This window comes from Polyodon spathula, chromosome 50 (genome assembly GCF_017654505.1).
Source record: "Polyodon spathula isolate WHYD16114869_AA chromosome 50, ASM1765450v1, whole genome shotgun sequence".
Classification (NCBI taxonomy): domain Eukaryota; kingdom Metazoa; phylum Chordata; class Actinopteri; order Acipenseriformes; family Polyodontidae; genus Polyodon; species Polyodon spathula.
In genome coordinates this window covers 82,798-94,664 of record NC_054583.1, presented here as the reverse complement: position 1 = coordinate 94,664, position 11,867 = coordinate 82,798, and positions in this window count along the sequence as shown.

The window sequence follows — 11,867 nt, the reverse complement described above, 5'->3', positions numbered from 1 at the left end:
CAAAACAGAAAATAAATGATTGCATAAGTATTCACCCCCTTTGCTATGACACACCTAAATAAGCTTTTGGTGTGCAACCAGTTGTCTTTAGAAGTCACATAATTAGTTGAATGGAGTCCACCTGTGTGCAATTAAGGTGTTTCACATGATTTCAGGTTAAATGCACCTGTCTCCGGGAGGTCCCACAGTTGGTTAGTACATTTCCTAACAAAAACTACATTGAGTGTAAGTTAAGCCTAATAAGGTTCTTCAAAAGCACCAATCAGGGGTAGGATATAAGAACATTTCCAAGGCATTGAATATCCCCTGGAGCACATTGTCACCCTTTGATAGGGGTTTTATTTTTACCCTCCCAAATAAAATGGGAAAACCCGGTGGGTAGCACGAAGGATGAAATTGAAATGGTGGAAATGACAAATGACTGCTTCCTAACACAATTTGTGAAGGCACCCACTAGAGGGGAGGCATGCCTTGATTTAGTCTTTTCAAATAACGAAGATAGAATAACTAAAACAGAGGTCAGAGAACCACTGGCAAACTCAGACCACAACATGGTCTCATTTGAAGTGTTTTTTAAATCCTCAAAAGTAAAGACTAAAGCTAAGGTTTACAATTTTAGAAAAGCGAACTATGAAGGCATGAAACAGAGACTAACAGAAGTAGATTGGAGTAAAATAGAGAAAACACCCACAGAAGAAGGATGGTTGTTCTTCAAAAACGTAGTACTAGAGGCGCAAAACAATTATATCCCTAAAGTAGACAAATCTAAATGTAAAACTAAATTGCCAAAATGGTTTAATAGATCAATTAAAAAAAAATATTCAGCGAAAAAAGGCACTTTACAGAGCATTAAAAAAGGACCAAAAAGAAAGTACGCAGAAAGAGTACACAGAACTGCAAATGCAAGTCAAAAAGGAAGTTAGAAAGGCCAAGAGAGAAATAGAAATGAACATTGCTAAGGGAGCTAAAACCAATTCCAAACTGTTTTTCCAATATTACAACAGCAAGAGAACATTCAAAGAGGAGATTAAATGTTTAAGAGATACAAATGGCAAAATAATAGAGGAAGAAAAAAAAATAGCAAATATGTTAAATGATTACTTTTCACAAGTTTTTACAAAGGAAGATACGGACAACATGCCCCACATGTCATCCAGTTCCTATCCAGTTTTAAATAACTTTAGCATAACTGAGGCAGAAGTGTTAAAGGGACTAGGAGCTCTTAAAATAAACAAATCCCCTGGGCCGGATGAGATCCTCCCAGTAGTACTCAAAGAAATGAAAGAAGTAATTTACAAACCGCTAACCAAGATCATGCAGCAGTCTCTTGACACAGGGGTGGTACCGACAGACTGGAAAATTGCAAACGTAATACCGATCCACAAAAAGGGAAACAAAACTGAACCAGGTAACTACAGACCAGTAAGCCTGACTTCTATTATATGCAAACTTATGGAAACTATAATAAGATCCAAAATGGAAAATTACCTATATGGTAACAGGGTACTGGGAGACAGTCAACATGGTTTTAGGAAAGGGAGATCGTGTCTAACTAACTTGCTTGATTTTTTTTGAGGATGCAACATCGATAATGGATAATTGCAAAGCATATGACATGGTTTATTTAGATTTCCAGAAAGCTTTTGACAAAGTCCCGCACAAAAGATTAATTCTCAAACTGAACGCAGTTGGGATTCAAGAAACACATGTACATGGATTAGGGAGTGGTTAACATGTAGAAAACAGAAAGTACTGATTAGAGGAAAAACCTCAGAATGGAGTGTGGTAACCAGCGGTGTACCACAGGGATCAGTATTAGGTCCTCTGCTATTCCTAATCTACATTAATGATTTAGATTCTGGTATAGTAAGCAAACTTGTTAAATTTGCAGACGACACAAAAGTAGGAGGAGTGGCAAACACTGTTGCAGCAGCAAAGGTCATTCAAAATGATCTAGACAAGATTCAGAACTGGGCAGACACATGGCAAATGACATTTAATAGAGAAAAGTGTAAGGTACTGCACGCAGGAAATAAAAATGTACATTATAAATATCATATGGGAGATATTGAAATTGGAGAAGGAATCTATGAAAAAGACCTAGGAGTTTTTGTTGACTCAGAAATGTCTTCATCTAGACAATGTGGGGAAGCTATAAAAAAGGCTAACAAGATGCTCGGATACATTGTGAAAAGTGTTGAATTTAAATCAAGGGAAGTAATGTTAAAACTGTACAATGCACTTGTAAGACCTCATCTTGAATATTGTGTTCAGTTCTGGTCACCTCGCTATAAAAAAGATATTGCTGCTCTAGAAAGAGTGCAAAGAAGAGCGACCAGAATTATTCCGGGCTTAAAAGGCATGTCATATGCAGACAGGCTAAAAGAATTGAATCTGTTCAGTCTTGAACAAAGAAGACTACACGGTGACCTAATTCAAGCATTCAAAATTCTAAAAGGTATTGACAGTGTCGACGCAAGGGACTTTTTCAGCCTGAAAAAAGAAACAAGGACCAGGGGTCACAAATGGAGATTAGAAAAAAGGGCATTCAGAACAGAAAATAGGAGACACTTTTTTACACAGAGAATTGTGAGGGTCTGGAATCAACTCCCCAGTAATGTTGTTGAAGCTGACACCCTGGGATCCTTCAAGAAGCTGCTTGATGAGATTTTGGGATCAATAAGCTACTAACAACCAAAACGAGCAAGATGGGCCGAATGGCCTCCTCTCGTTTGTAAACTTTCTTATGTTCTTATGTTCTAAAGAAATGGAGAGAATATTGCACAACTGTGAATCTATCTAGAACAGGCCGTCCTCAAAAACGGAGTATCCGGGTGAGAAGGGCACTAGTCAGGGAGGAAACCAAGAGGCCTATGGCAACTCTAAAGGAGTTACAGTCTTTCACGCTGAGCTGGGAGATACTGCATAAGGCAACAGTAGCCCGGGTGCTTCACAAAACTGGCCTTTATGGGAGAGTGGCAAAAAGTAAGCCATTGTTGAAAAAAACTCACATCAAATCTCAGCTAGAGTTTACTAGGAAGGCCTATGGGTGACTCTGAAAGCAAGTGGAAGAAGATTCTACAATCTGACGAGACCAAAATAGAGCATTTTGGCATCAACGCTAAGCACTATGTTTGGCGCAAGCCTAACACCGCACATCATCCTGAGAACACCATCCTTACTGTGAATCATGGTGGTGGCAGCATCATGCTATGGGGATACTTCTCTGCGTCAGGGCCTGGAAAGCTTGTGAAAATAGACGGCAAAATGGATGAAGTACAGAGAAATTCTGGAGTAAGTCCTGCTGAAGTGACCTGGGACTCGGGAGAAGATTCATCTTCCAGCAGAACAATGTCCTGGAGTGACCCGGTAAAAGCTCGGACCTCAGTCAAATTGAGAATATGTGGAAAAAGTTGAAAATTGCTGTTCGCCAAAGGTCCCTTTCCAACTTGATGGAGCTTGAGCAATTTTGCAAAGAAGAATGGGCAAAAATTGTAGTGTCCAGATGTGCAAGGCTGGTAGAGACTTAACTGCTGCCAAAGGTGCCTCTACCAAATATTGACTCATACTTATACAATCAATTATTTTCTGTTTTGTATTTGTAATTAATTTAGAACAAATTGTAGATTTTATTTTTCACTTTGACATTATGGACTTTTTTTGTGTTGATTAGTGGCAAAAACTCCTAATTAAATCCATTTTGATTCCATGTTGTAACACAATAAAATGTGGAAAAGTCTAAGGGGAGTGAATACTTTGAGAGCCACTGTATCTTCCCAGCTTATCCCAAACAGGTGGCGAGGAGAAGGATGCTTTGGCATTACTTTAAATATCTAAATTACTTGCTTTTGCTAACCAGGAGCAGCAACCTTCCAATTTAATTGAATGAATTGTGTCCGGTATGGTAATGTGTGTAGCGAAAATTGATTGCGAGTAATAAGCAAGTTAATGCTACTAATGCTTGATCCCTGTGGTGCTGATAAATCGATTATGAGAAGCTCTTTTCCTGACATTATTTTGGGGGTTAATCCTGAATAATGGAAATGGGGGAGCTGCAAACGGAGCGACCATAAATCCTTTTTTAATCTCTTTTTGTGTAAGAGCCTGTACTATCTTGGGCTCTTGAGGAGCAGAATAGAGGTTTCTGGAGGATAAAGGGATTTGACTGAGCCGGTTGAAAACCAGTTTTTTCAGACATTCAATTGATAGTTGACTAATATATTATCTGGATGATCCAGAAGTTTCTGTTTCAATTTAGGAATATTACTAGGAGTGGAGACCGTGAGTGTTGAAGAAAGTCATTATGATGCTACTGGGCAGATGGCTTTTGAATGAGTGTCCCCGCAGAAACTGCACATATAAATATTTTTGCATTGGCTCCGAGGAGATACCAAAATTTAAATGATTGCATATTTGCTTTCCTCCTGCGTATCTGATTCTTCGCCCATGTCTGTCTTCTTTTGTAGATTGCTCAGGTGAGACAGAAGAATGGATGGAGTTGGGGACTGAGGATCTATTAGAGAAACAGGGAGAAGTGATGCAGACAGCCGGAGGTTGAAGCTGTAACAACTTTAGGGCAAAGAGGCTGAGTGGCCGGTTGAAGCGCAGACTCTGCCTGCATTGGCTCCGAGACCATTGAAAATCCTATTGAACAGATCTAAATCAGGTTGTGCCCAGTCAATGATGTGGTTATCTGATGCCAAAAATTGCTGCTGCTTTTGCTGTAAAGGATTTGTGATGGTCGAAAAAACATGGCCCTACATACCTGACCGATGCTCCACTATGTAGAATTCATAAGAATCCAGTTCTTGCTTGCTATGAGACGGTCTGCTTGCTCTCTGATCTGGGCCGCTGAACAGCCGAGCGCGGCTGGGGAGTATTCTTGGGTGGAAATATAAGTTCTGCTGAGATGGATTCACAGTAAAAAATGAAAAGGATTCGCAATTGCGATTTCGCTGCCATTTTTGGGAGGGTCATTATGATCTTTTTGAAAGTCCAGTTCTTAAAGTACAGACGATCACAAGAGATAACCAGAGTTCAGAGCCGCATGGATCTGCGAGCATTAACTCCTTGAATGGTGGGTAATGGAATGGTATCCTGCTCAGGAGGCACGTGTCCGGGTGTTGCGGAGACGCCTAATAGATGGAAGAGTGGTGGTCTGTTTGGCTCTTGGATTGATGCTATCGGAGAATGCTCTCATATGGACATGCAGTTATCCTTGAAACTCAAAAATCTGAGGAAGAGATGTGCTTTAAGTACTCAATCCTTATTTTTTTCTTAATTCTTTACATGAGAGAAATTGCTAGGGATCTTGCAGTCCTCTTAGGTTCACACCCAAATGAAAAAGCACAATGGTTTGAACAGGAAGTCGACTTGATTGATGATAGTAGATGAAAGGGTAAGGTGGAGCCTAGCTCCTGCCTCCCGAACCACACTAATAGGTTAACATTAGGGAAGATTTGTTTTACGTTAATATATACCGTATAACAGGACATTTTGACTGGTATTAAATTAGGCGGATTTGCTACCCTGGGAGATTATTTCACAGCACGGTCACTTTTTTTGCATTTATACTTTTTATTCCAAAAAAATAAATGTTTACTTAATTAAACATTTCTGCTAAAACAGTATCTCATTTACAGTAACTTGTTATAGCATCTACAATGTAACTGCAGCAACTTGGAGAACAACATAGAAGGCCTTCTAATCAGTTGCAGTATTTATCACTTTTATATGTCCCTTAATTTTAATTTACCGGTAAACTTTTACAATAAGCATTTGCTCTCACTTTTAAAACTTCGGTTCACAACATAACACAGTGGAATGATAACGGCACTACCAGGAAGTAATTGCAGGGCAGCATAGGCATAGTATTAAACTCTTCCCCCTGTATTTATTGAATCCATCGATGTACAGTAAGATACACGCACACACAATAGAATTAACTTGGATTCTTTTTTTAATTACTCTGTTATCACGAGTCTGAACACTAAGTTTCATTCATTGTGTTGAGTTTGAAAAATAGTAGGACTGACGGACACAAATAAAAGCTGTAAACCGGATTCATTTTCCTGCGTCTTTTTGAGAACTTGTATAATTTATAGCACAAAACAGACCACTCAGGGATGCTAAATATATATATATATATATATATATATATATATATATATATATATATATATAGATATATATATATATATATATATATATTTGACATTGTTTTTTTTCCCCAACATGAGGTGGCTAAATTAAATAAAGTTTAACATGGCACTAGCTTATACTTTAAAACATGTTATGCCCATTTAAGCTTATCAGAAAAATGGTAAGGATACCAAAGCGGCACTGTTTTATTAAATACAGTCCTACAGTACAGTCGAAGGAAGTATTCTGACTGTAGCGTCACATGCAATTATCTAATTCTCACAAAAGCTTACTATGAAAATAGTTTGCCACAAGTTCTGTAAAATCAGATTGGGATCAAGCTGTTTGTATAGAGAACAACATTTCGAATGAATGTAGAAATTGTGAAGAGGACGTTCCGGGCAATTGGCAAGTGCTTTATGAAACACATGCAGCATCAACCTCTGCGTCCTCACAACCACATCGCAAGACCAGGACCTTTGTGAAATGGGAATGCGCTTGCGTCCGCCCATTTGTTTATTATTGTTTTGTATTCTGATTTATGTGTTAATGCGACAGCGAAAGCCATTCAATATTATTATTTGTATTATTATGTATTGTTTTGTAGGGTCGCAAAATAAAGTGCAGAGATGTTCAGAGGCAATCAATCACACCGATCGTTGCATCAAAGGTTTATTGCAGTGGTCATCAAACAACAGAGCGCTCCGGTGAATAACGGTCACCTTATCAGTAACCAGTGTATTCTGCCGGGGTAAAGCACGTACATGGGTTATATATGTTTTATACAAAATTCCTTGCTCCTATCAGGATTTAACACGCAGCACACAATTCCTTTGTCCTTACCCCATAAATCTGTCTTTTCTCTCAATTTAACCAATGAATAGCAACTGTAGGGCTTGATTGCCCCCTCCATTGCGTTTGTTATGATTATCTCAGACAGATTTTATGATCTAGCAAGCAGTGCCTCCACAAGTCAGGCCGGTATACTTCGGGTGAAATAAATAAAAAAACAAACAAAGGGGGATTACAAATAATTTTTGGCATTACAAAATAAAAATGGGAAGAAGTGGCAGGAGAGAGCAGCAATAGCAGCAGGAGAATGTGCAGCAACAGCAGGGCGTGGCCAGTCACAGGTCCCATCACATCTCTACTATGCCGGATGTTTGCTTCACCTGTCTGGATGAGGAAGGGCTGTGCTTCCTGCGTGGCGAGGTCGTACCTTCCACTCATCCAGAGCCACGCATGGCAGGAGAGAGAGGAGCCTCAGCATCTGGCATCAGGGGGAAGAGGTCCTACTGGCTCAGAGACCGACAAATTCTCTCTCCTCTGAGGGAATCTGGGACTGGTTGGTAGAGCCTGCTAGGATTATTAAAGAGGCTACCTGGCTGCACATATGGCAGGGATCCCGCAATCTCCAGTTCTATTGGGAAAAGCCCCGCTGCTGCCATCTCCAACACTAGAGGGAGAGGAGCCATCGCTGTGGTCTCCAGCATCAGAGGGAGAAAGCCTGGTTTTACTACCACTCTCACGAGGAGAACCTTTGGTCCATTGCTGCTCCTGGGACAGTGAAAGGGGGAGGTGGCCTTTATAAGGCCCTGTGTGCTGCACACAAGGGTGAGGGGCATGTGTGGCGGAGTATTCCGCCCCTTTGTTTATTATTGGTCTGTATTTTGATTTATGTGCAAATGACCACATTCTAGGAGCCTACCAAACAAACATATCACCATCAGTGTGACATTGGTTGTGTTTTTGGGAGCTTATATATCTTCTTCAAACAACTAAGGGAACTGTTTTGCTGGCCAAATGCCATGATGCGAGGACTGAATGGAGATAAGATGCAAACGCATCACTGTCATGTGTAACCCTGGTTGCATGTTTGGGAGCTTTTGTATCCCCCTGAAACTAAGGGCCCTCTTGTGGTGGCTGAACACCATGCTGCGGGAGCTTCTGGGAGATAATATGCAAATGCCCATATTCTAGGAGCTTATCAAACGTATCACCGTCACGTGTGATGCTGCATGTGTGTTTGGGAGCTTTTGTAACTCCCTGAAATGACTAAGGTCCCTGTTGTGGTGGCTTAACTCCCATGCTTCAGGGAGATGATATGCAAATGCTCACATGAGCACTCAACCAACATTACAAGTGACAAAGCATGGGATACTCACATGTATTGTCGAATCGCATACCTCCCAGAAGCCCACGCGGCGTTGCGGTTGCCAACCACAACAGGATCTTTAGTCATTTAAAGGAGATATCAAAGCCACTGAGTAGTCAACCAACATTCCAAATGAATGTCCTTCAATGGATAAGCATATGCATTGTGGAAATTTACATATCTCCCAGAAGCCCCAGCAGTGTTTAGTTTGCCCACCACAACAGGGATATTAGTCGATGTCACATGTTATGCTCAGGCGTGTTCTGGGATTCACCTTCGCGCGTGACTCTGATTGCGTGCTCGGGGTCACCAACACGCGTGAGGTTATTGCGTGTTCGGGGCATACCCATCCCAGGTGACTGGTGGCTGGCTGGATATTCCCAGTCACGATTATGCTGGTTTGCGTGCTCCGGGAGTCAGCCTCATGAGTGACCTTGGGCGAGTGCTCTATCGTCACCGTCAAGTGTGATGCTGGTTGCGTGCTCGGGGTGTCACCTTCACGGGTGACTGGTTGTGGGCTCGATCTTCACCGTCACGCTGGGGGCATCACCATCTCCCGAGTTTGTGATTGTATGTTCGGTCCTTCCCAGTCACACGTGACGCTTTTTCCGTCCCTGGGCAATCACCGCCATGGGTGACTCGTTGCAGGCTTGATATTCACTGTCACGCGTCATGCTGGTTGCATGCTCCAGGAGTCAACCTCACGCATGACTGTGGGTGAGTGCTCGATCGTCACCATCAACTATGACACTGGTTGCGTGTTCGGGGCATTACCGTCATAGGAGACACTGGTTGCGTGCTCGGGGAGTCACGGTCTCGCGTGATTGGTTCCTGCTCGATCATCACCATCACTTGTAACGGTGGTTGCGTGCTCGATCATCACAGTCACGGGTGATGCTGGTTGCATGCTCGGGGAGTCACCGTCATGCGTGACTGTTTTTGTACTGTTGGAGTCACCGTGACGCTGATTGCGAACACGGGACATCACCTTCACTCCTGTTTGCGTGCTCGGAGAGTCAACATTCACGCGTAACGTCATTGTGTGTTAGATCGTTACCATCATGCTGGGTGTGTATTCGGTGCGTCACCATCATAATTTTGTCACTCTTTGCGTGCTTTGTGCGTTGCCATCACGTGTGACTGCTTGCGGTCTTGATGTACAACCTTACCTGTGACACTATTTTAGTGCTCTGAGGAGTCACCGTCTCACGTGATGCTGATTTCATTTTCTGGGATTCAGTTTCTCGCTTGACGCTGATTTAGTGTTTGACTAGTGGTTGTTTGCATGGTCAGGTAGTTACGCTGATGGCATGTTCGGGGCGACACCGGCAAGCGTGAAGCTGGTTGGATGCTTGGTACTTCAAGGTCATACGTGATGCTGATTACGTAAACGGGACGTCAACATCACACCTGATGCTGTTTGCATGCTTTGAGAGTCACCATCACGCGAAAACCTATTTGCATGTGCGATAAGCACCGTCATGCTCTTTGCGTAGTCGTCGCGTCGCGACACTTTCTCGGAGAGGCAACATCAAGTGTGTCCATTTTTCTTTGCTCGCTTCATCAGCCTCACGCTGATTGCGTGTGTGGGTGTTCACAGTCACGGCTCGATCTTCACCGTCACGCGTTATGCTCATTGTGTGCTCCGGGAGTCAGGCTCACGCATGACTTATGCAAGTACTCAATAGTCACCGTCAATTTGGACGCTGGTTGCGTGCTTGTGGCATCACCCTCACATGAGTCGCTGAGAGATATACAAATTTCCACATTGCATAATCTCCATTTGTGACACCCTGGTTTTTTCAGGCTGAAAAACACCCTTGGGTCGACATTGCCAATACCTTTTAGAATGCTTGAGTTAGGTCGTCACGTAGTCTTCTTTGTTCAAGACTGAACAGTTTCAATTCTTTTAGGCTGATTGCATATGATATGCCTTTTAAGCCCGGAATAATTCTGGTCTCTCTTCTTTGCACTCTTTCTAGAGCAGCAATATCTTTTTTATAGCGAGGTGACCAGAACTGTATACAATAATCAAGATGAGGTCTTACTAGCGCAATGTACAGTTTTAACATTACTTCCAATGATTTAAATTCGACACTTTTCACAATGTATCCGAGCATCTTGTTAGCTTTTTTTTTATAGCGTCCCCACATTGTCTAGATGAAGACATTTCTGAGTCAACAAAAACTCCTAGGTCTTTTTCATAGATTCTTTCTCCAATTTCAGTATATCCCATATGATATTTATAATGTACATTTTTATTTCCTGCGTGCAGTACCTTACACTTTTCTCAATTAAATGTCATTTGCCATGTGTCTGCCCAGTTCTGAATCTTGTCTAGATCATGTTGAATGACCTTTGCTGCGACAACAGTGTTTGCCACTGCTCATACTTTTGTGTCGTCTGCAAATTTAAAAATTTTGCTTACTATACAAGAATCTAAATCATTAATGTAGATTAGGAATAGCAGAGGACCTAATACTGATCCCTCTGGTACACCACTGGTTACCACACTCCATTCTGAGGTTTTTCTTCTAATCAGTATTGTCTGTTTTCCACTCCCTAATCCATGTACATGTGTTTCCTTGAATGCCAACTGCGTTCAGTTTGAGAATTAATCTTTTGTGCGGGACTTTGTCAAATGCTTTTTGTAAATCTAAATAAACCATGTCATATGCTTTGCAATTATCCATTATCGATGTTGCATCCTCAAAAAAATCAAGCACGTTGGTTAGTCACGATCTCCCTTTTCTAAAACCATGTTGACTGTCTCCCAGGACCCTGTTACCATATAGGTAATTTTCCATTTTGGATCTCATAGTTTCCATAAGTTTGCATATAATAAAAGTCAGGCTTACTGGTCTGTAGTTACCTGGTTCAGTTTTGTTTCCCTTTTTGTGGATCGGTATTACGTTTGCAATTCTCCAGTATGTCGGTACCACCCCCTGTGTCAAGAGACTGCTGCATGATCTTGGTTAGCGGTTTGTAAATTACTTCTTTCATTTCTTTGAGTACTACTGGGATGATCTCATCCGGCCCAGGGGGTTTGTTTATTTTAAGAGCTCCTAGTCCCTTTAACACTTCTGCCTTAGTTATGCTAAAGTTATTTAGAACTGGATAGGAACTACATGTGGGGTATGTTGTCAGTATGTTCCTTTTTAAAAACTTGTGAAAAATAATAATTTAAGATGTTTGCTATTTTTTTCTTTATCTACGATTTTGCCATTTGTATCTCTTAAACATTTAAACTCCTCTTTGATTCTTGCTCTTGCTGTTGTAATATTGGAAAAACATTTTGGAATTGTTTTAGCTGCACTAGCAATGTTCATTTCTATTTCTCTCTTGGCCTTTCTGACTTGCTTTTACAGTTCTATGTACTCTTTGCATACTTTCTTTTTGGTTGCTCTGTACCTCTCTGTTTCATAGTTTGCTTTTCTAAAATTGTAAACCTTAGCTTTAGCCATTACTTTTGGGGTTTTAAAAAACATTTCAAATGAGACCATGTTGTGGTCTGAGTTTGCCAATGGTTCTGTGACCTCTGTTTTAGTTATTCTGTCTTCGTTATTTGAAA